We start from the raw sequence: 24,361 nt of genomic DNA, 5'->3' as shown, positions 1-24,361 counted from the left end.
TACTGTCTGAGTTGTTTTGCTGACCCAAGGCAGCTAAAAATAAAAGCAAGTAGACAAAACATCACCTGCTTTAAAAACAAAGAACATTAGTAACTAAGGTTGGCCTCGGAGAACCAGATCAGTGTGGCACAGCTGGGTTCTCTGTAGCCTGCCCGGATGCAGACCCTGCCCAATGCTCATCCTGCAGCCAAGGACTTCCATAACACTGTTCTGCCTTATTGATGTTTTGGGGACCTCTCTTGACAGCTCTGCCCCCCCCCAGGGCACTAAAAGGTCTTTCTCTTCTACCCAGTGCCTTATTTCCACCTAAGGCATGTGTATCTTTGAGACTTGTAACCCTTTGCCAGCTTGAAATATATCTAATAGCTTCAGAGGGAGAGACAGGCAGAAGATGGAGTTTCTTCAAGAAGATAAGTTTAACCCCTATCCCACCTTCTGCCTCACCATAAATGAATAATCACAGGGACACACAGCAGTACAGAGTACCAGGATGCTCTGAGCATCGTTTCCAACACTGCATTTATCAAGTTTAAGCAAGACCCCAGCACAGCTCTCGGTCACTGAGCCTCGAAATGTGGAGAGGTAATTTATAGCAACCTGCTGCTTCTTCTCCCAGATTTTGCCCTTCGTCTGCTCTCAGGGGAGCACAGAGCTTTCCACTGCCTCACTGCAGAAATGAACAAGCTGTCCCAGCCTTACAGGGCTCCTAAACCCCGCTGAAATCCAACAAGGCTAAAACCTTCGGCTTTTTTGTCAGGTTCATAAACCAACCTCTGGGTAGCCCTGTCCTCAGCCAGAGCAGCATGTCTCTTTCCCTAGTGTCTCAAATTATGCACCTCTTCTTTATTCCTCTCTCTTTTTTTTGCTCCTCCTGGGTCTCCTCCTCCCATCCAGGTCTGCAATTAGAAGTCCAGATCTCTTCCGTTTCCCATGGAGAGAGACACAGTCACCCCTGCCAGAGGGGGGATTTCAGACCTTCATCTGTGATGTGTCTCACCTCCAGTCCTTAGCCTTGCCTAAACTTTCCCAGCTCTTTCTTGTGGCTAGGAGGAGAGCTCTTCTTAGGATACATCATCAAGAGAGTTGGGTAAATCCGGAATGCAGGTGCTGTTTCCAGCAGTATATATTTCCCTGGAGCATTTGGCTGCCTCCTAATGGGAAAACTGTCTGCTAAGATGAACCCAAGGGCCCAAAGCTCTGTGCTCTTTGAAAAACATTATGCCTTAGTCTACCATTTGAGGCAGGTAAGTAACACGGTTTGGGTTTGGTTTTTTTTGGTAGAAAAATAACTAGAGATACAAAGATATTGAGCTATACAACGTATCTATAGCAAAATTGTATATATCTCCCAGGCTTCTCGTGTCTGTCATCCTTTCCCATTTCTTTCTGTTGCACTACAGAAATGCTGTACGCAGCTGGAATACAGCCTGCAGGAAAGATGCTGTGTGTAATACCCTCGCACTGCACACCAGCACTCACCAATGTGACCTTGGTTAAAACTGGAAGCCATCCCAGATCTTTCTCCTTCACTAATATGTTTAGAAGCCTTTGCTGAGCCTGGCAGAGCAGCACTAACCTGCACACTCACAGGGTGTCAGAATAAATGTGCTGTGATATATAGCTTAGGAATTGTGAGTCACAGTAGAGCAGCAGGCGTGGAATTAGACTGGGCATGAGGATCCAAGAGACATCATCTGGACCCTGACTACAGCCTCACTGGGAAAGAAAGTGATGTACTGCTCATCCCAGAGGCTGTCCCAGCAGGTGTGTGCTGGATTTGAAGGAGTCTAAACTACTCTGCTGGTGGGAACTGCTCAAAGACACCTTTCTGAGTTGTACATGTTGATGCTCAGGGTTTTGAAGCTCTGCTGAGATAAATGCCAGGATTAGCCTCTCCTGTGCACTTCCCAAATCTCTTTGCCATTGGAATGAAATAACTTGGCAGGAGACTATTTCTCTTCCAGGAGTGTGACAGCTGGGAGCAGTGAGCAGGGAGCTTGCTGGGTGAGGTCTTCTCACCCTGGCTGTTCTGGAAGTGCCTGATAATAGTTATGAGTTATAACACTTCAGATTGTCAGGACTCAAGGGAAGCCTTCAGGTGACAGACTCAAGGACTGTCATCACTTCCTACCAAGGCAGATAAATCCATGTGTTGCCTTCCTTAGCCTTGCTCCGGTTAGGTACCATTTGAAAAGAGGATGCCTTCTCTCACCTAGTTTTCCAGTCCTTTCTGGTGCAACCACCGTTTAAACAGGAGCATATAGGTGTGATATACCAACACACACAGGGTCACCATGCGTGAAATAAGGAAGCTGAGAGCTCAGACGCAACTAAAAAGAGAATCTTAATGATATCTTACCACAGCTGAGTATCTGTAACTGTCCTCACTACAAGGAAGACATTGAGGTCCTAGAGCATGTCCAGAGAAGAGCAACGAAGCTGGTGAGGGGGCTGGAGAACAAGGCTTACAAGGAGCAGTTGAGGGAACTGGGGTTGTTTAGCCTGGAAAAGAGGAGGCTGAGGGAAGACCTTATCACTGTCTAAAGCTCCCTGAAAGGAGGTGGTAGAGAAGTGGGTATTAGTCTTTTTGCCCAAGTGACAGGTGGTAGGATGAGAGGGAGTGGCCTCAAGTTGCACCAGGAGAGGTTCAGTTTGGACATTAGGAAAAATTTCTTCACTGGAAGGGTTCTCAGGCCATGGCAGAGGCTGCCCAGGGAGGTGGTGGAGTCCCCATCTCTGGAGGTGTTTAAAAGATGAGTCGATGAAGTACTTAGAGATATGATTTTATAGCAGACAGATACGGTTGGACTTGGTGATCTCAAAGGTCTTTCCCAACCTGTGGATTCTATGATTCTATGACTCTATGATTCTATGATCTAAGCCCATAACAACTGTTAGCATATTTCAGCTTACCAACTAGTGGTCATGAATGGGAGGTCTATAGGTTTAGAGCATAGACATAGAAACCACAGCTCAGGCAGTGAATGGTAACCTGCGTCCCTCAACGTTCAATCCTTTTGACTGTCAGAGATATACAAGCTTAAACCCACTCAGGGTGCTGTCTCCCTGTAGAGACTGACTGATGCCTGAGAAGAACTCTGCCTGTAGGCACTGGTGATAAGTTTGGAGGACTCCTCCATGAAAGGGTCTAGCTGGGTGATTCACAGAGGGCTTTTTGTACATGGTGATTTATCAGTGATGAGAGGTACCTGCCTGGTCCGGGCTACATGGAGTTGTATTTGTTGTGGTCACACATGCTGTGTGTAACAGCACGGAACACCTCCTCAGAGCTGGTCACAAAGTGGTGGTATTCAAAGGCACTGCAGTTTTTTACACACTTTGATCAATCAGCCTTGACGAACCACCTCAAAGCTGAGGGTATTGTCTCCTTGCTGCTTTTGTCCCTTGATCTTTCTCCCAGCAGTATTATCTGCAAATCCAAACCATGTAACGTATTCTCAGTGTGTTCCTGGCTGTGTTGAATCAGCCACCAAACCCTTTCAGGTACCTAGCAATTGTTATTCATGCTCCTCTGGTTTCTGCTATCCTCTGGCTGGTTTTATGTGGTCTTCTATTTGCATCTTATCGTGGACACCCAACAGAGAACCTGCAGTGCCATTTGTGCTGCATTGACTAGATCCCTGGCTGAGATCCGCTCGCACTGAGGTAATGATACATCCTACTGCAGTGAAGCAGTAGTGAGAAAGTGACACTAGCGATAACGTGCTTTACAATGAGTCGTTAATAAAAAAGAAAACTGCTCAGAGGTGACAAAGTTCCTATTAAGCCTAACCGCATTAAGCCTGTTTAGTTAAGCTTAAGAGATAGTTGCTACAGTGACATGTTCACATTTCTAAAGTGCAAAAACAGTAGTTCCTTTTAGCAAATATTAAGACATTTCTCTTGGAAAAGAGAAGGGAGGAGGGAATGAACGAATATCAGCCTAAGGAAATGAAGGCATTTGCATCACTGAAGAAAAAACCCAACCTCCTGAGGATTTTAGCTTGAAGCATATTTAAAAATAGAAATAGGGAAAAAATACTCAGAGATCTTCACTTTATGAGGTTGTGCTCCTGCTGCCCACTGCAGTCAACTCTGCTCTGGAGTGGTTTGTTTCCTCTGCTGCAGAGATAACTCTCCTGAGCACGTTATCAGGTGTTGGAAACCTCCAAGGTCACAGCTGCCAGCCCAGACACCCTGTCAATGCCTGGTAATGACCTTTTCATGGCAGCTTAAACTGATGGCAGGGGTTGCTGCTGCAGTCCCACCCTTGGCCACATGCCAGTCAGAGAGGAGATGTCATGAAGTGAGTCAGGAGCCCAATTAGTTAAAAAAAAAAAAATAAAAAAATCACTTACACATCATAGATCACAAAACAGACTGGATTGGAGGGGATCTTAAAGCCCATTCAGTTCCAGGCCTCTGCCAGGGACAGGGACACCTCCCACTGGATCAGGGGCTCCAAGCCCCATCCAACCTGGCCTTGAACCCCTCCAGGGACGCGGCAGCTACAGCTCCTCTGGACTACCTGGGCCAGGGCCTCCCCACCCTCACAGGAAAACATTTCTTCCTAAGATCTCATTGAAAGCTTGCCTCCTTCATTCTAAAACCTTTCCCTCTCATCCTATCACTACACTCCCTTATCTAAGTACTGGAAGGTCACTATAAAGTCACCCTTAGAGCCTTTATGCCAAGCCAACCCACCAGACACTCAGCTCAGGGTTGTCCCAGGCAGCTATTTAACTCTCCTACCCTACTCTTTCCCTCCTAGAACATCTCAGGCACCTCCTGGCTTCGGGTATTTCCCTGACCCGAAGAATGGTTTGTGTGCCTGAGAGCAGGTCTAGTTTTTCTGACTCTACCAGTTGGCCTAATAAAAGATAGCATCTCTGCACACACACCGCTGACTTCAAGGAGACCTCCACGTATCTGGTTCTGCCCAAGATAATCTGTCACTCCTCCGGCTTTGTGCTTATCTGTGGGAACAGGGCGTGTGGGGCGGGAGCCTCGCCTGGGTCTCTGGGTTTCCCTCCCTCTTCTGCACCTGAATGTGCTTATTGTTTGTGTATCTTTGTCTGTTGGAGGGGAAGAAGGAGGCCTGAAATGAATTGGGTCAAACAAGTTTTTCAGCTGCATGCAGGTTAGGAGAGGCCACAAGAAAAGAACCACAGCCCTTTGAAGTCAGACTGCTCCTTTTCTTCTTCACAGGCTGTTTTTTTGATTCTGACAGTGAGTGATACTTTTTCAAATGGAGATCAATTCACTGAACACAAGAACAAAGGCTCTCTAAACACACCACTATCTTAAGGGCTCGCATTGCAATCACATATCAATGATGGAGGGCCAGGAGGCAGCTCCAGCTAAATCATGTTCACAATAAGGGCAAATCTTTCCTCCAGAGCCTTTCACACTAAAAAAAACTGGAAAGGAACTGGGCAAAAATGAGGGCATTTCTCCATTCCCGAGGAAGGAATCTGCCATCAACAGATGTTGAGTTTATCACTGGTATTGAGATGTCAAGGTGACAGGTACTTTTGAAACCCCTGGCCAAGTTGATGATGTTCGATCCATGGAAAGACTCAGGGCCTGAGATCTGCAACTGAGATATGTGGTCTACAGGCTTCACTGATCGCTAGGCTGCTGTTGACCTGGAAAATCCACACTCACGTCTCCTTGTAAGTCTTGATTTCAACTTCTTGGTTCCCTTTGAGTACAAAGAACATCCATGGCCAGTCAGTGGAGTTGAGAGCAATTTTCCTTTTCACTTAAACAGTCTTCAGAACAGGGACTAGACCTTCCCCTTCTAGATAAATGCCTAGGCAATGAGTTATAAACTCACATGTTCTCTCTGTCTCTCTCTCCAGCAGTTAATTATTTTATACAAAACAGAGAAGGAAGCTGAACAAGTCCCACTTCAGAGTAACTTGTCAGGTGGTTAATCTCCTCAAAGCTGGGAAGGGGTCTTGGAGGTCTCCTCAAGCGCTTCCAGGTGGGTGCTCTAACCCATGGATTACTGAGTGAAAAGGCATAGCTTCCCCGTAACAGTATTTTGCAAGAAAGGATTAGCTTGTACATTAATCTGAAAACTGAGATGGTCCAGCACGGACTTCTCGGAGGAAGACTGCACCTCCTTGCTGCCTGTTAGTCATTGGCTCCCCTCAGTCTCATCTTTCCCACAGTCTCATCATCTCCTCCCAGCTAGCTCAGGAAGCTCAGACAAGGAGCCAGGCCATGACTTCATGATCAGCTAAGCATACATCCAGACCTGGTGTCAGAATTAGATTTGCCCTCTGTCTTTGCTCCACATGCTCAAGCTGCGCCTAAGACAACGTCAGGTTGTTCTCTGAAGCCCTTCCCCTTGTGGTGCAGGTGTAGTTTGGCTTTGCTCATGCAGACCATCTCACTTGGCATGGAGGGTCTTCTACAAACGTGGTACAGCAATGCCAAGCTCTCTTCTGCAACATTTTCATGTATGCAAATGAGGCTCTGCTGTCATATCTTGACACAGGCTGAAGAATTGGCATGAGAAAGCTAGGATTTCTTCCAAACTGCCACCGGGCCTCCCAATGGATATTCTGGAAATGCCAGGACACTTCCTTGGGGTTTTTAAAGGGCCTTTCTGGGATGAATATCAGAACTGGTATAAAGGTTAGCATCAAAATACCTGTGAAGCTAGAGCATCTGTAAGAGATGCGTAGCCAGGGGTTCAGTGTCACTGATTCTGTGCGGCTGTCCTGCGGCTGATGTAAGAGCCTGTATTCTGAAAAGGTCAAAAAGGCAATTAAAGAGACAAAGGACCAGTTCTTTCCAGTATTGAAGCAGATGCTCAGCCAAAACATTTGCCTGTAAGATTGTATTTCCGTAAGGTTTATTAACTATTAAGTGTTTTTAGGGACGGAATCATAAAGATAATGAACTGAACAACAAGTATAGTCAGGATTCCTTTGCAAATTATTCCCGTTGGGTTAGACAAGTGTTTGAGAAGCAAAATGCTTTGTTATGGTTTTACAACAGGAGACCCTGAGCTTGTCCCTGGCAGCTCATCTCCCCTTTAACTTGCTGGTGAAGCGAGCTAACCTGCTTGGTTAAGGGAAAGCTGTGGAGAGCAACTGCATGGAACCAGCAGCAGGATGACTGGCAAGGATGTTCTCCTCTGTGGCAATACCAGCTTAAAAAATTCCTTCTCTCCCCACCCTGACTACATAACCCTGTGCTCCTCACTTGTCCTGGCGCTAAAGCAGATCAGCAAACTGATCCAAGTTAAAAATAGAGACTGAGGGGTTTTGGGCTGGGCTATGGTGCCAAGAACAGTTTCAGTCAAATTACCTATGGTTTCGAATGTGATTGTCTTTGAAAACATTCTTTAAAATCTTGTTTTGCAACCAGAACTTCTTTTTATTTCCCTGAGATTTTTACTAGTAACTATTAAAATATGCTATTAAAATATAAGGTTTTGCCGGATTTTGGTTAGTAGGTGGGTGTGCGATCAACGTGGAGATTGTGTACTGGAGATCAGTAACAACACATTGGATGAAAACGGGGACCGAGATCACAGCTGACATTGTCTTGGGTGTACTGAATGTATAAGCTCGAGAGCTGAGGTCCCTGCTGGCTATGTTTTGCTATGGTTCTAGAACAGAAACAAATGTTTGGGTTGCCATAAAAATGAATACCATTTTTTCAGAGTTTTAGTACTTCAATATTTTACATTATAGAACAATGAATGTTGCACGTGTATTCAGTCATTTTTACCAAATCAGAGAATTTAATGGAATTTAACTAAATTGCAGTGGGAAAAATGAATTGCCAATAAGTTGATTCAAATTTATTCTCTTGAACCTGAGATACGTGCCTCAGCAAGCGGTTTGCAGAGGACTGTCCTATTTTGAAGGATGAGAGAGTAGAACAGCATGGACACAGGTTACTCCCGGCAGAGATCTCAGGGATGAAACCTATATGTGTTGGATAAACAGGAAAATATCAGTTTGTTTAAAACCAGCCTAAATGAAGAAAGTCCTGTTGTTGGTGACCTGACTTGACATATGTACATAGTCACCAGAAACAAGATTTTTAGAACTAGTGGATTTTCACACCTCATTTTTTTATTCCTGCAGGATTAAAACACACTTTGTTGCTTCTTTCAACAGCCAATTCTCTTCTGAGTCCTGGAAGAAGAAGTCATTGAGCTGAGTCAGGCAAGGAAATGGAAATGAAGTAAATAGTCTCCCTCCATCTGTGGAAAACTTGGCTTCTGTTAAAAGATGCATTAGTTCCTCAAAAAAACCAGGGCTCCATGTGCTTCACCTTGACTGTGACTGCTCTACTGATCTGGGAGCATTTGCAAATCTGGTAATTAAGGTAATCTAATAGAGTGTAACAACCCTAGGATGTTCAAGAAGTTTTATTTTTAAATATGTGTGTAATTTAAATACAAAAATGGTCTCTAAGTAGAAACCATTAAAAGAGGTTACTTTGGTCTCCATCCTGCTGGCTTTCTGCTTCTCAGGTAGGAAATAGGGAATTTCGATCTGTGTGCAGAGGAAGTCGTAGTTCAGAGGGTAAAATGAGGCTTGTTCTGCTCCCTGACCTGGATCTCAGGGCTGTCAGCTGCCCTGGCCAAGATCTGGAGCCCTCTGGGAAGGCATGGATGAACATACCACCTTCTCGTAGTGCACTCATTCAGGCAGCGTGACTGAATGGATAACCCAAGAAAGTTACTGCTGATCTGAGCAGCACAAATGGCATATTTCAGGACAACCTGCATGTAGTGCGGATGTCAAGGTCTCAATTTAGTAGCCTAAATGTAGGTCTCCAATGCCACATGAGGTGCTCTAGATACTGAGATGGAATGTGGTACGCATGACACAGGGCTCACAGGAGACATGTCGCAGAATCATAGGGTAACAAAATTGTTTGTTTTGGAAAAGGCCTTTAAGATCATCAAGTCCAACCAGAAATCCAGCACTGCCAAATCCACCACTAAGCCACATCCCTAAGCACCACATCTACACATCTTTTAAACACTTCCAGGGATGGTGGATCTACCACTTCTCTGGGCAGCCTCTTCCAGTGCTTGACAACCCTTTCTGTAGAGTAATATTTCCTAATATTGAGCCTGCACTTCCCCTGGTACAACTTGAAGCCATTTCGTCTTATCCTATCTCTTGTTTCTGGGAAGATCATCAACTCCCACCTCTCTACAACCTCCTTCGATGTCATGGAGTGGTGACTGAAGACCAGGCTGGGCGCAGCCTTGGAGATCTCAGCTAACACAGGAGATGCTCCTTTAGGCAACCCAGAGGCCCATGTGCCTGAGCTACAGCCATGCTCCTCTCCAGTGAGGATGGAAGCCAGAATAGCTGCAGGACTCCAGACACTACACTTGTTCTATTTCACTTTTCCCTTTGTAGGGCAAACAGTCCCGAAACCTGAAGGACTCTTGGGGCAAAAGCAACTGGGTGGAACCAACAGAGAATGCCCCAGAACCTCTCAGACAGAGTAGACCTTGCCTGGCTCCTGCCATACTGACCACTCAGATTCAGGGAGGCATCAAGGGCAGCAGGGACTGGGCAGGGTGTAGGGCTGAGGTTCTTTGTGCTCCAATTGTTCTCAGATACAGTGTGATGCATTAAAATACTTGGCACAGTGGGGAACACGAGCTTATGTTTGCAAAGCTCGGAGCACGGAGAGAGTATTCCTCCCAGTCTCTGCCTTCCTCTCCTTCCTATTAGGGAGATGCCATTCAATCAACTCAGGAAATTTCATATCAGCAAATTAAATCCACGGCCCCCTCCTGTCTCTCTTTACCCCTTTCTGCTCCCACATCGGTATTCCTTGATCGTACCTGCTAACAGCTGCTTTTGCTACACCCAGGGAAGTACAGTAAGAAGCCCATCTGAGGAACTGGCATCCATCCCTTTGTGTGGATGAGCTGAAGAGGGACTCTCAGCAGAGTTGTGCTAAGCTCTTCTCCTGGAGGCAAAATCCTCATTCCCAAAGTACTCTGCAGCCAATTTATCCTGGCCCAGAGCCTGGGAACAAGAGACTATTGCTAAACTCAGACAGCCTCTTGAACTAGGGATGCCGCTCTGTGCCATTTCCCCCAAAGGCAGCTTGTGTCAACGCCTCCACTCCTAACAACCTTGCCTCCACTGGATGGCAAAAGTGCCTTTTTGGCATCTGTTTTGCAGCGTTATAAAGGAAGACAATCTTCTTGCCAGGACAAGAGAGTCAGATGGTATCTGTGCTCTAGTCCACGGGGCACGCTGTGGGGCTGTGTCCAGACAATCCATGCAGGCTTTAGATGTCAAAGGTGCAGTGCTGGGAGGAACAGCCCAGAGCTCCAGCCAGCCTGGGGTATCTCTACAATGCGGTGCTGCCGGATGGCAAACACTCCCATGGAGACCCTGGATCAGTCAGCGCATCTCCATTGCATGCCAGCAGAAAGTGCCCTAGACATGCTCCTGAGGCATCTCTGGTTTCCCTCAGAAATTGCCTCTGGGATGGCTGTATGGCAACCAAACTCTGAATCTCTTAGTGTCACTCTCACTCACAGCTATGAGAAGAAACCCTTACAGAATCATTAAGGTTGGAAAAGACCTCTGAAATCAATCAGTCCAACCATCAGCCCAACACCACCATGTCTACTAAACCATGTCACAAAGTGTCATGTCTACATGTTCTTTGACCCCCTCCAGGGATGGAGACTCCACCACTGCCCTGCGCAACCTCTGCCAGTGCTTTGCCACTCTATCAGTAGAGGCATTTTTCCCAATATCTGATCTAAACCTCCCCTGGTGTAACTCGAGGCTGTTTCCTCTTGTCCTACCACTTGTTACTTGGGAGAAGAGACGAACACTCCCCTCACTCCAATCTTCTTGCAGGGAGTTTTAGTGGGTGATGAGGTCTCCCCACAGCCTCCTCTTCTCCAGACTAAACAACGCCAGGTCCTTCAGCTGTTCCTCATAACCTCCATGCTGTAGCCCCTTTCCCAGCCCCAGTCCCCTTCTCCAGACATGCTCCAGCCCCACAGTGTCCTTCTTGTAGCGAGGAGAACAAAACTGAACCCAGGATTTGAGGTGTGGCCTCACCAGCACCAAGTACAGGGAGATGATCTCTTCCCTGCTCCTGCTGGCCACACCATGGCTGATCCAAGCCAGCGTGCTGTTGGCATTCTTGGCCACCTGGGCCACTGCTGGCTCATGTTCAGCTGTTGTTGACCAACACCCCCAAGTCCTTTTCTACCAGACAGCTTCCCAGCCACTCTTCCCCAAGCCTGTAGTCTTACATGGGGTTGTTGTCACCAAAGTGCAGGACAATGGATTTCCCATACTCTTCTTACCTCTTACAACCTTTCCCAGCTCTTATTTCCAGTGTTGGAAGCAGCCATTTCATACTCAAGCTTCCTGGGCTGGAGCATGCCTGTTTCAGAGGGCCCTCAGAGAACAGAGCTGTTAATGTGTGACCAGATCTGTTGAGCACAAGCAAACCATGATTTGCAGAGCTTGGAACTACTTAAAAATTAAACAAACTTTCCTGGAAGTGGCAAATGGCACTTTCTGACAGCAGGACTGAATTTCATCCTCTTTCCTCAGTACGTGGAGGCTTTTCTCTCTTATACAGCAATTTCATGGAATTATTTATTTTCAAAATACAGGCAAAACACTGTGATTTCCCCTCATTCTTGGAAATGGTCAAAATTGTTTGGCTGAAACTTTCCAGAGAACTTCAGCCTGAGGCAGACATCTGGCATGGAAAAATTGTTGCCCAAACAATTACAGTGTGAGGAAACAATAAGCCTAATTACCAGGACCCTAAGTGCAGGGCTCTGTCGTGCTGATCTTTCTGGATGTGCAGGGGACTTGCATTGGCCATGGGCATGCTCTGTAGACATGAAGGAGCTTTAGGGTCTTCTGCTTCAGCATAAGGTAGCGGAGAGCCATGAGAGGGAGTGCAGTTCCATGTCCTCACTGTGCAACACATCCCCACTGCTGCTAACCACACCAGCCCTTCGGCCACGAGCTGTGCCTCAGCTGTGGATGGGTTCTGGAGCAGGTCTTGTGCTGTGGTGAGTCTCATCCAGTGAGAATTGTGAAGAAAACAATGAAGCATCACGGTACTCTTGTGTCATGTCTAAGAAATGGCTCACCCGCATGCCAGGCTGTTTCGACATTGGGCATTTTGCATCTGAAACCAAAAAAAAAAGCAGTAGGTGAAAAGTTACGAGGAGATTCAAAGAGGTAACTTCGACTGCTGGGAACAGTTAACAGGAGAGGTCTGAGCCAATGCACTCTATCTTGCAATTTGGGTTGTCTTCTAGTACACACCAGAACGGTCACAGTAGCTCAGCTGAGGGACAGATGACCTACTAAGCCGCCATATTTCATAAAATCATAGAATCATAGACTGATGAAATCATTAAGGTTGGAAAAGAACTCTAAGATCAGTAAGTGCAATTGTCACCCCAACACCACTATGCTTGCTAAACCATGTCCTGAAGTGCCTCATCTACATGCTTTTTGGACACCCCCAGGCATGGAGACTCCACCTCTTCCTTGGGCAGCCTTCTTCCTATGCTTCACCACTCTTTCTTTAAAGACATTTTTCCCAATATTCAGTCTAAACCTCTTCTGGCACAACCTGAGGACATTTCCTCTCACCCTATCCGTTGTTACTTGGGAGAAGAAACCAGCACCCACATCAACACAATCTCCTTGATGAAGTGCTTAGGGACATGTTTTAGGGAGTGTTAGGAATGGTTGGACTCGATGATCCAATGGGTCCTTTCCAACCTTGTGATTCTGTGATTCTGTGATTCTGTGACTCCTTTCCAAGAGCTGCAGAGAGTGATGAGGTCTCCCTCAGCCTTCTCGTCTCCAGACTAAACAGCCACAGGGCCCTCAGCTGCTCCCTGTGCTGTAGACTCTTCCCCAGCTCCGTTGTCCTCCTCTGGACATTCACCAGCCCCTCAGTGTTTTTTTTTTGGAGTGAGGGGGCCAAAAACTGAACTGAGAATTCAAGCTGGGGGATCACCAGCACAGAGTGGAGGGTGATGATCCCTGTCCTGCTCCTGCTGGCCACGCTGTGGCTGATCCAACCCAGGATGCTGTTGGCCTTCTTGGCCTCTTGGGCCATTAGCTCATGTTCACCTGTTTTTGACCAACACCCTCAGGTCCCCTTTTCCACTGAGCAAGCTTTCCAGTGCTTCATCCCTAAGCTTGTTGCGCTGCATGGGGTTGTTGTGTCCCTAGTGCAGGATTCTTGATAGACCTCATACAATTTCTATTGCATTGGTTCAGGAACCTCACGCCACCGAGCCTTGGCTGGCAAAGGCAGGGAAATTTTGCATTTGCTGAACTAGCCGCAAGAGGGGGATCACAGTGAATGCAAAGGATGCTGAAAACTGTCTGGAAAACCTACTGGAGCCCCAGACTCTGAGTACCCTTCCTGCTCTCGCCGCTTTTATCTCCTATGCACACAGCGGTTTCCATAACTGCACCTGGTATTTGCTTTAAATTGTGGATGCAGGAGAACTACACTTTGTCCACTGGAAAACCAAGAGCACCTCTTCGTATAAAGTATTTCAAATATAGCCTCTGAAAATTATGTATGTCTACATGGGCCAAAGCACCTACATCCTTACCCAGGCTAACTCTCACGTCTTACAGTCAGGCTAGAAAGTGTGCTTTATTCTCTTACCCTGTGCCTTTCATTCTGACCTACAGTCAAACCCATGAATATCACATACGTGACCACACCGGATTACGGGGAACAGCAGGCACAGCCGTCATGGTGAGGATGGAATCCTAGGACTAGAGCTATCAAATAATCACCATTAGCTGCCGAGGGGATGGGAAGATGCTGCACAGCCCAGCAGGATCTGGCTTTTTTTCGTCTCGAAAACACACAGACACACCAGTCATGGCAACTGCCATCCTGGGTGCCATCAGCCAGGTTTTTAATTGGCTTGCAGATGTTGTGCCCTGGTCATATATATTATTTTCACTTAAGTTTGTGTCAGGAGGAGCAGGGCTCTGCTAAATTTATCCCCTGTGCTCAAGACTAACGGCACAGGCCTCGAAGAGTATTTTTAATAGGAGGTAAACCTCATCCACAGACAGTCTCTCATTTCAGGCCTACAAATGAGGTATTTTCCAGTCCAGTTTAACTCCAACCCTGCCCCTTCCTTCCACAAGCCTCAAATGACTGTTTTCTCCTGATTCTTTGGTCATTGTGTAAGTGTGATATCCCTTGGCAGAGCCTACAAAAGAGCCAGGGAGGAATACAGTTCCTGCCTATTTGGCTCCTTTTAGGGTTAAAGCCGGGATGGGTTTTGTGCCTAAAGCAACATCCTTCACGCAAATGCCAGTATAACATAAATTGTGCCGGGTTCTGAGGAGAAGCAAATGTCAAAAATTAACTTATTCTTCTGCTTGACTCACAAATCCAAGTAGCATGCAAATAAAGAGGAGCCATCTGTTCAGTCCCTGGGCCATTTCAAGCTAGGCATCCAGCGCCAGCTTCACCTCCCAGTTACATCAGGTCAGCCCTGCTGGCTGGCCTCCACAGGACATGCTCTGCCTCGCCCAAGACCGCCTGCCATGGCACGAGTGTCTGTAACCCTTCATGCTCCTCTTGAGGTCAGCTGAAGCGTTTCTGCTGAAGCTGCTCTCAGCTGCTCACGCTCGGACGCAAGGCTTCGCTGCAACCAGGCAGCTCCACAAGCAGGATTTTAGGATTTCTGCTGTTTTAGTTCCTTCACTGCACGTATCAGGCTGGGTCCCTTTCTACCCCATGGTGCACCAAAGCAGTTGCAGCACTGATCTCAGATCAGGTTTCATAAAATCATAGGATCACAGAATCATAGAATCATGGAATGGTTTCAGTTGGAAGGGACCCTAAAACTCACCCTGTTTCAACCTCCCTGCCATGCAGGGACACGTCTCACCAGATCAGGTTGCTCCAAGCCCCATCCAACCTGGCCTTGAACACCTCCAAGGACGGGGACATCCATGACTTCCCTGGACAACATCTGCCAGTGCCTCACCACCCTCAGTGTGAAGAATTTCTTCCTAATGTCCAGTCTAAATTTTCCCCTGTCCAGTTTAAAGCCATTCCTCCTCATCCTATCACTCCAGGCCCTTGTAAACAGTCCCTTCTCAGCTTTCCTGGAGCCCCTTCAGGTACTTCGTCTCTTCTCCAGGCTAAGCAAGCCAAACTCTTTCAGCCTGTCCTCATACAGGAGGTGCTCCAGCCCTCAGACCATCTTTGTGGCCCCCTCTGGACCCATTCCAACAGTTCCATATCCTTCTTATGTGTTCAGGATGCATTTACCACTTGCTTCCGCGGAGCCTGTGCTACGCTTACGGCTGCATCTCTGAGGACATTTTATTATCGTCAACATCAACGTAGCTTTAGAACAGCACACTGAAAATGCCGACCCTTTGGGCTAAACATCGTTGGAAGAAGAGACAATTAACACCTCATTTGACAGAGCAACCAAAGTGGAAGAAAACCTGACCACGCTGCAATGGTGCAGAGATGTTTAGTAAGCCGGCCATGACGCAGTCGTTAAGAGTTACATTGAGAGAATCGTCATACCAGGGTCAGGTTGCCCTGGCAAAGCTTGGTTGCTGATGGATTTGGCCTGTCTTAAGTCTATCCTAGCTTCACTATCTCAGGTCTCCCATCCACTGTGTGAGACCTACTCCATCTGCGGGAATGATGGACGAAACGGTGCTCGTGCAGCACGCGCAGTCCATGCTCTGCGCATGCGTTAGCACTCAGTCAGGCTTTACTTCCACACACCAGGCTGAGGTCTACTATCATTGTGGGGTATTGAGGGGAGCAGAGCTGTAGTTGTGAGTAGTATTTAAGGCTGCATAAATCTGAGGAGGGCTCTAGGTGGGCGATGCAGTTACAAGAAGGTCTGGGGTCTGCGCTGGGCAGTAAATAATCACTGAGCAGTCCAAGATGCAGTCAGCATGTGAATGCTTCTATTTCACTGCAAACTCACATAGGGCAGTTTAGGCCATCATTGGTCTCTTTGTCCAAGTGACAGGTGATAGGACAAGAGGAAATGGCCTCAAGGTGCACCAGGGGAGGTTCAGATTGGACATTAGGAAAAACTTCTTCACTGAAAGGCTTCTCAGGCTCTGGCAGAGGCTGCCCAGGGAGATGATTGAGTCCCCCGTCCCTGAAGGTGTTTAAAAGACGGGTAGATGAAGTGCTTAGAGTATGATTTAGATGATTTAGTAGTGGACAGGTACAGTTTGACTTGATGATCTCAAAGGTCTCTTCCAACCTAGGGATTCTATGAACATTGACATGAGATTTTCCCAGACCCAAGTCAGTTGCTACCCTTCCTCTGTGCTGCCCTCTTCTCACCTAAAGCACACTGGTTGCAGCACCTTTCAACTCCCACCTCCTTTGCCAGTCCTCTTGACTCCCTCATTCTCCTCAAACTGATAGAAATCCTAGGATAATTCCAGGGAAGCAAATAGAGTTAGATAGCTGTCTGTGCGAGGGGAGAACAGGAGATATCAGTGAAGGAACACTCCCTGCATCCTCCATACATTAAAAAAGTAGGAAAGACTCTTATCCAGCTTTGTCACCTGTTGCACATGCAGCTCCAACCAAAATCAATGACGAGTTTATTGGAGTAAAGCAAATTATGTTGACATGACAAGAGAAGGGCCATCAGATTTCTTGACTGAATCCCACGTTTGAGTTGGAGCACTCCAACAGGCAACACACCACAGCTGGAAAGAACAATGCTTTAGAAGCGCTGATGTGTATTTGTGATGGATGTGGAAACGTTAATTCAGCGAACATGCTTTTGGTATGCCATCTCTTTCAAATGGGAATGGCCAGACCCTCACATAAACACGAAGGAAGCTGGGGGCGACGTTCCTTTCCCCTGCAAGACGGAGTGGGTTGCCAGAGCTTGTGCTCCCTGATCCATGGGTTTCCTGTCCTCGCTGCTGGCTGACATCTGCACACTCTGCCTCATGCAGGCTGGACCTAATCCAGACTGAGAGTGTCTGGACCCTGGCAAGAGCCTCATGCGTGCTTTGGTGTCAGCCCTCCAGACTTGGGACTTAGGGTTTTCCCTCACAGGGTCTTGAAGGCTTACAGAGCCAGGATGAGAGCAGATGCAGACATGCTGAAGCTACCATGACACACTTGCTGAGAGGTATCACCGAGAGCTAATCGGAGGTCTTTTACAATGTAAGTCGCTCGCTGAGCTCTGTCTCATGGCTTAAGTGGTATGAATCAAAGACTGAAAATGCAGGGCATGCCTTGCCCTACAAAAATGCCATTAACTACTTTGCTTTTTAAGTAATGATTGGATATTGATTATGTGCATGAAGATGAGGGAGGTCTCTACCTCTCCTGCCAATTTCCACATTCTCAATCACATTGCAAGCAAATGCCAGAATTGAGCTCTAACAGAGCTGAGTTACTGCTCTCAGGAGGAGAAAAACTTGACATGCCAGAAATCTCTGGGCAAATCATAGAATCATAGGATGGTTTGGGTTGGAAGGGAACTTAAAGTCCATCCAGTTCCACCCACTGCCATGGGCGGGAACACCTCCCACTGGATCAGGCTGCTCCAAGCCCCATCCAACCTGGCCTTGAACCCCTCCAGGGATGGGGCAGCCACAGCTTCTCCGGGCAGCCTGTGCCAGGGCCTCACCATCCTCATTGTGAAGAATTTCTTCCTAATGTCTCATCTAAATCTTCACCTCTCCAATTTATAGCCACTCTCCCTTCATCCTATCACCCCACGCCCTTGTAATGCCTGAGAGTACTTCAGTTGATTGAAGACCTCCGTAAGTACAAGTGGAACATCTGGCTGTACATGAGCCAGCAGTGTATCCAGGTGGACAAGAAGGCCAATAGCATCTGGGCTTGGATCAGCCATGGTGTGGCCAGCAGGAGCAGGGAAGTGATCATCCCCCTGTGCTCAATGCTGGCAAGGTCGAATCTTGAATCTTGGGTTCAGTTTTGGGCCACTCACTACATGAAAGGCATTGAGAGGCTGGAGTGTGCCTGGAGAAGGGAACGAAGCTGGACAAGGGTCTGGAGCACAGGGATTGTGAGGAGCAGCTGAGGGCCCTGGAGCTGCTTAGAGAAAAGGAAACTAAGGGTAGACCTTATAACTCTGCAGCTCCCTGAAAGCAGGTTGTGGTGAGGTGGGTCCTGGTCTTTTCCCCGAAGTGATAAGTGATAGCATGAGAGGAAATGGCCTCAAGTTCTGTGAGGAGAGGTTTAGATTAGTTATTAGGAAAAGTTTCCTTACTGAAAGAGTGGTGAAGCATTGACACAGGCTGCCCAGGGAAGTGGTGGAGTTGCCATCCTTGGAGCTATCAAAAAGCATGTAGACATGGCATTTCAGGACATAGTTTAATTGGCACGGTAGCGTTTGGCTTATGGTTGGACTTTATAATCATAGAGGTCTTTCCTATGACGGGTGTGGGTAGCCAAGTCTTCCTGATCCTATAAAACACATGGCAAAACCTTCACAAGTCCAACAGTGACAAGAGCTGCCAGACAAGCTTGGAGAGCTCTGTAGGGAACGTAGTTCAGAAGCAAGATGTTTCACGCAACGTGGTTCCCAGGTGCTGTGGTGCATTCAGGCTCAGACATCCTTCCCATCAAGGGAAGGTGAGCCAGACCTGAAGAGGATTGGCAGGGCCAGATGCTGGTAAAAAATAACTACGAAGAGTCCCAGGCAAGGTGAGGGGTTCACTGGGTTCAGGGTCTGCTTAAGAACAGCAGGAGCAGTGGTGGAAACAAGGCTGCAATACAAGTCTGACGCCCTGCAGAACTACAAATAAGTCCTCCTAAGGATTTAGGACAGCCCTCTGTTGGGACAGCCCTCTGCAGGGACAACCCTAATCCTAACCCAGACTCTGAGACTAAGCTTAACTCTACTGGCTCCCTGCAGATGGTTGTCTATGTGGAGAGTCGTCATGTGGAGAGCTGCCCCGTGGAGACATGGCTGAGGAGAGTTGTGCCTTCCCAGCTCCTACAACATAGCTCAGGCAAGGTCTAGGTGGCCAGTTATGAGCTTAAGAGGAGCCTCTGGACTAATGGCTGGAGAATGTGTCTGTGGAGGTAGGGCTTCTCAGGGTAATTCAGGCCAATTAGTGCACTCAGGACTTTGACATAACTAGATGTAAAGTAAAGCAGAGGAGTTATGTTTCTGTTTTACCCATTTCTAACCTCAGGGCAAGGTCTTCTTTGGTTTGATCCCATCTCAAGTTTGCTGGTGGCTGGACAGGAGGAGAAAAGGATCACAAGCTGATAAAAGCATCACTTTCTGCTGCATGACGTGTCTTGTCTAAAGCTACGCTCTCTCATAGTCTTGCCTGCCGTGTTGGTGAGTGTCTGCCAAACAAAGGCGTGAGGGAGTCTCTAGTATCTGCTTGTCTTCTGTCACACACTCTCTCCAAGATGCTTTTGTCGCAGTGAGTTTGTATGCTTAGGAAGGCAATACAGTCCCGATGGAGTTTTGAAGGCAGAACGTGTACCAGGGTGATCAGTGGGCAGCATCACATTGTTCCTGTCAGTGTGTTTTACATAAGCTTGTTATTCTAAAAAGAATTTGGTGCTAACTCTAGATGTAGAGAACAAGATAAATCTTGGGTTTTTTTTCTATAAGGGACAGAGATTTTCCTTTGTCTCCCATGGAGAGGTTCTGTAGCTGGACTACACCCTTCCTCTGGATGGAAAAGGGCTGCTGGTCCTTCACGGCTGCTTGCCTTCTTCAGAGGTTATCCCCAAATCCTGCCTCCGCTTTCTGTCGGGAACAAACATTCTTCTACCAGCACAGAAGACACAGCAGCTTCTCCCACCCCTCCTAACTTAAGCCTTCCCTTTAAATCTAAAAATGCACTAGTAATGAAGGATTTCAATTGAAACCAGGGACGAAGTAATGATTTCAGAGTCAGATCCCAGGCTGGATCAGCAGTTAGCAAGGTTATTCATGGAGATTCCAGGCTGAATCGGAGCATCCTTGCACCAGGGTCCTCAACCTGGAAGAGATGGACTGCAGGCCAATGGACCCTAAAGAAATCACTTCAAATAGTGTTTAATTGGAAACATTTCCTGCACCTGCCACAGACATCCTGGAAAACAGTGTGCAAATATATGGAAATGTTCTAAATGCACACAGGGATGACATCCTCCCCAAACAGCTGATACTGAGGGTGAAGACACACCTACTTAGAGTTCAGGCTGACAAAGTTCTTCCGTGACATCATCGTGCCAACTGCACCCAAGGACCCAGTGGGAAAGCATGGAAGCCTGATGATGGGATAGGCTGCCAGATGAAATAAAAACAAATTGTGATTTTGGCTAGGTCTGACTTAAAACAAATAAACTGAAATCCCAAATCCCCAACACAACAGCCTGCCAAAGAAAATAACCATCAAAAAAACCTGCTGTCAGGACCTCACTATTTCTTCCTTTGGAATACCATTTTCGGGACCAAATTGCTTAAACACATAAAGGAGGCTTCTTCCTCTCCTAATTTCACGGAGTGAGAAGGATTCAGGTGCATTCTTTGCTAATTTCTCTGCACACCAAATTTTATTCCCCTTGCAGCCAACCCATAAGAGACTAAAGAGTAATACAAGGTGATCCCCAAGTTTTGTCAGGCTAGATTTTTGACCAAGGAAGCGATAGTGTCCCTGTACTCGGCGCTGGTGAGGCTGCACCTCGAATCCTGGGTTCAGTTTTGGGCCCCTCACTACAAGGAAGACATTGAGGGGCTGGAGCGCATCCAGAGAAGGAAACAGAGCTGAGAGAGAGGCTGGAGAACAAGTGTTACGTGAGGCAGCTGAGGGAGCTGGGGCTGTTTAGCCTGGAGAAGAGGAGGCTGAGGGGAGACCTTATTGCTCTCTACAACTACCTGAAAGGAGGTTGTGGTGAGGTGGGTGTTGGTCTTTTCTCCCAAGAGATAAGTGATAGGATGAGAGGAAATGTCCTCAACCTGCACCAGGGCAGGTTCAGATTGGGCATGAGAAAAATCTTCTTCAAGGAAAGGTTTACTAAGCACTGGGAGAGGCTGCCCAGGGAGGTGCTGGAGTCACCATCCCTGGAGGGATTTAAAAGACAGGTGGGAGACGTGCTTAGGGGTATGATTTATTAGTGGACAGACACGGTTGGGCTTGATGATCTCAAAGGTCTTTTCCAACCCAAACCAATCTATGATTCTATGATATCAGTGTAGAAAAACATGGGGCTGGTTGCATCCTAAGATTGTGACCCAGATGGGCATGAAAAATAATCCTTTCAGGAAGTTTTTTTCTCTCAGAAGAAAAGGTTTTGGCCTAAATACCCTACCCTAGCACACTGGAGTGTTAGGAAGGGGATGCAGGAAGGATCCAAACCTGCTAGATTCTCAGGACAGCCAGGGAAATGAGAGATTTACAGTGAGATGTACCACACTCCACCATGCTCTTGACTGCAAATGGAACCTGGGGTCTCGCAGCAGGATGGTGATGCTGGAGCAGCTCTGCAGCCCTGTATTTTGGTTTTCTTCCCCTATCCATGGGTTTATTTGTCTGGAATTGTCTAATGGCCCAGCATCTGACTGCTTGTGCTTTGGGTTTTCTCCAAAGGGCACAGCATCCAAAGAAGCGTGACCAGCAGGTCGAGGCAGATGACTCTGCTCCTCTGCTCTGCCCTGCGTTCAGTTCTGGAGTCCTCAGTGCAGAGAAGACTTAAATCTGTTAAAACAGGTCCAGAGGAGGTCACAAAGACGATCTGAGGGCTGGAGCACCTCCTGTCCCAGGCTTTCTTGACAGGTTGAGAGAGTTGAGGACGTCCAGCCTGGCGAAAAGAAGGCTGAGAGCAGTTTCCAGTACTGAAAGGAGCTCCAGGAAAGCTGGGGAGGGGCTCTGGATCACGGAGTGCAGGGACAGGACTAGGGGCGATAGTTTTAAGCTGAGAGAGGGGAGATTAAGATGAGATATTCATAGAATTATAGAACCATAGAATGGTTTGGGCTAGAAGGGACCATGAAGGTCATCCAATCTGACCTCGCTGCAGAAGCAGGGATATCTGCAACTCTATGAGGTTGCCACTCATCATAAAAATTTCTTCCTAATAACCAGTCTAAACCTCTCCTCTTTTAGCTTAAAACCATCACAAGACCTGCTAAAGAGTCTTTCCCTATCTTTCTTATATAGGGAAGTGGGGAGGCCCTGGCCCAGGTTGCCTGGAGCAGTGATGGCTGCCCCATCCCCGGAGGTGTGCAAGGCCAGGTTGGATGAAGCTTCGAACAACCTGATCCAGTGGGAGGTATTGGAAGGAGGGTTGGAACTGGATGGGCTTTGGGGTCCCTTCCAACCCAAACTACTCCATGATTCCATGCTTCAGGGACAGCACCTCTCTGTGCCAGCCCTCCCATGCCTTGGTGGCCGCTATTTGCCCTCAGCCCCGCAGGGCCAGAAGGAGACGTGGCTCCCCTTCTTCCCATTCTCCTTCTCCATTCCCTTTCCTCATTCCCTTCCCCATACCCATTCCCCTTCCCCATTCCCTTCCCCAACCCCATCATCCCCATCCCCACCATCCCCATCCCCATCCCCATTCTCCTTCTCCATCCCCATCCCCTTTCCCCATCCCCATCCCCATCCCATCCCAGTTCCCCCTTCCCCATCCTCCACTCCTCATTCCCCTTCTCCATTCCCCCTTCCCCATCTCTATCCTCCTTCCCCTCCCCTTCCCTCCCCTCTCCACCCCTTCCCCATCCCTGTTCCCTTTCCCCATCCCCTTCTCTTGCCCATCCCTTCCCCATCAACATTCCCTTTCCCCATCCCCTTCTCCTTCCCTTCCCATCCCCATCCTCATCCCCATCATCCCCATTCCCATCCCCCTCTCCTTCCCCATCACCTTTCCTTTCCCCATTCCCCACCCCTCCTTCCCCATTCCCCACCCCCAACCCCATTCTCTTCTCCATCCCCATTCTCTTCTCCATCCCCATTCACAATTCCCCATCTCCATCCCCATCCCCATCCCCATCCCCATTCCCATTCCCTATCCCTATCCCCATCCCCATTCCCAATTCCCCACCCCCATCCCCATCCCTCATTCCCACCCCCATCCCCACACCCATTTCCCATCCCCAACCCTCATTCCCCACCCCCATCCCCATTCCTATTCCCCATCCCCCACCCCCCATCCCCACCCCCATTCTTATCCCACTTCCCACTCCCCATCCTCATCCCCACTCCCCATCCCCATCCTTCATTCCCCACCCCATCCACATTTCCCATTCCCATCCCCATCTCCCATCCCCATCTCCCATCCCCATTTCCCATCCCCATTTCCCATCCCCATTCCCAACCCCATCCCCATTTCCCATCCCCATCCCCATCCCCATTTCCCATCCCCATTTCTCATCCCCATCCCCATCCCATTTCCCAATTTCCCATCCCCATTCCCATCCCCATTTCCCATCCCCATTTCCCATCCCCATTTCCCATCCCCATTTCCCATCCCCATCCCCATTTCCCACCCCTATTTCCCATCCCCATCCCCATTTCCCACCCCTATTTCCCATCCCCATGTCCCATCCCCATCCCCTCCCCAAAGCCGAGCGGGCGGCGTTAAGACCCGGGGCCGCCGCGCCGCGCCCGCCGCTCTCCCTGCAGCCCCGCTCTGGCCCCGCCCCTCCTCTCCGATTGGCCGAGGCGCCCCGCCCTCTCCCCTCCCATTGGCTGAGCCGCTCTCCCCACCTCTGATTGGCTGAGCCGCCCGCCCGTCACGTGCGGTTTGTTTGGTCGCGTGGACCTGTCAAGCCCAGATCGGGGCGGGCGGGGGGGGGAGCGGAGGAGGGCGGGGCGCCTCCCTTCAGCGTCCCACGTGGCGCCGCGACGGGGCGGTATCCCCCCCCCCCCTCCATTGATCCCCCCCCTTTTAATTTATCCTGGGCTTGGATGGGAAAAGTGTGTGGTGGGGGGGGGGGTGAGGGGAGGGAACGGGGCTCCCGACATCCGGGCCCTTCGCCGGGTCAGCGGCGCCGCTGGACGGGGCGGGAGGGTGCGGGCGTCCAGGTGGGTTCGCATCCCGACATCCCCCCCCCCCCCCCAAAGCATCCCGCATCCCTGCCCCCTCCATCCCCTCCCGCTGCCCCGTCCCGCCCCGTCCCGCCCCCGCCGCGGGCGGTGCTCCCTCCCCTCCCACGCCGTGTTGGACGGTAAGTTCGTTTTATGACGTTTTGTGTGATTTCTATCAAACAGCGCCGTTTTGGGGCGGCACCGACGTGTTCCCCCTCTATCCCCTGCTCGCTCCTCTTGATCCTGCTCGGGGCGGCGGCAGCAGCAGCCCCCTCTCCATCCTTCCCCCT

Source organism: Cuculus canorus, chromosome Z (genome assembly GCF_017976375.1).
Source record: "Cuculus canorus isolate bCucCan1 chromosome Z, bCucCan1.pri, whole genome shotgun sequence".
Taxonomy (NCBI): domain Eukaryota; kingdom Metazoa; phylum Chordata; class Aves; order Cuculiformes; family Cuculidae; genus Cuculus; species Cuculus canorus.
Note: the sequence above shows the minus strand (reverse complement) of the source record.